Source organism: Neomonachus schauinslandi, chromosome 5 (genome assembly GCF_002201575.2).
Source record: "Neomonachus schauinslandi chromosome 5, ASM220157v2, whole genome shotgun sequence".
In the NCBI taxonomy this organism is placed as follows: domain Eukaryota; kingdom Metazoa; phylum Chordata; class Mammalia; order Carnivora; family Phocidae; genus Neomonachus; species Neomonachus schauinslandi.
The window spans coordinates 32320138-32321310 of NC_058407.1; positions in this window are offsets into that span (position 1 = coordinate 32320138).

Here is a 1173-nt window from a genome sequence, read left to right on the forward strand (position 1 = left end):
GAAGAGAGAAAAAGATCTGGTCTCTTCCTCTTTTTATAAGGAGACTAATTCTATCACAGAGGTCCTACCCTCATGACCTCCTCTAAATCTACCTCCCAAAAGTCCTAACTTCCAGTGCGATCACATTGTGAGTTAAGGCTTTGACATGAATTTTGGGGAGTATGCAAACATTCAGTTCATAACAGAAGAGATTTTCAGTGTCAGAGAATGAATAAAGGTCTTCCAAATTTTTAGTTTGATCTTACAAACAAAGTCATTTAGGGATTCTGGTGGAAAAGTGAATAACTTAGATTTTACCTATTTCTTTACTGTAGCCCTCTTGAAAAAGAATGCTTGTTTACTCATTAAATATTTACTGACTAAATGTAGGCCCATAACCCTGAACATGTGAATGAATGAATGAATGAATGAATGAAAACATAGATGATGCTAACATTCAGGCATAAAGTTTAGTAGAAATAAATCAACAAAAACTTAGTTTTAATCATGTGCTGTAAATATTAATTATAGAAAGTGTTTTTGTTTACTTATAAAACATTTTAAAAAGCATTTTATTGGGGTGCCTGGGTGGCTCAGTCGGTTAAGCATCTGCCTTCAGCTCAGGTCATGATCCTAGGGTACTGGGATGGAGCCCCTCATGGAGCCCCTCATAGAGCTCCCTGCTCAGCAGGGAGTCTGCTTTTCCCTCTCCCTCTGCCCCTCCCTCCTGCTTATTCTCTCATTCTCTCTCTCTCTCTCTCAAATAAATAAAATCTTTGAAAAGATAAAAATATAAAAACATTTTATTATACTGCATTGTCTATATATATATGTTATATATGGGTTTTTGTCACATCTCTGCAAATATTATCTTCTCTTCTTGTATTTGTGCAGTTTGCTTTTCCTCTTGAGTGAATTAGCTTTTTTAGACCTCAGTTACTAAAACTTATCTTGTTGATATCCTCCTACACTTCAGCTTGTCAGGTTTTAAAATTTTATCCTGTTCTCTAGGTACCAAGCATCTCATACAAATTAACATTGTCAGTAATTTAATGAATAAGCTTTCTACTTTAGAATCCCCAAAGTCTGAATGCATTTCTCACAGCAAACATGGACCTGAATAACAGGATAATGACCTCTAATCCATAAAGAAAGAAAGAAAGAAAGAAAGAAAGAAAGAAAGAAAGAAAGAAA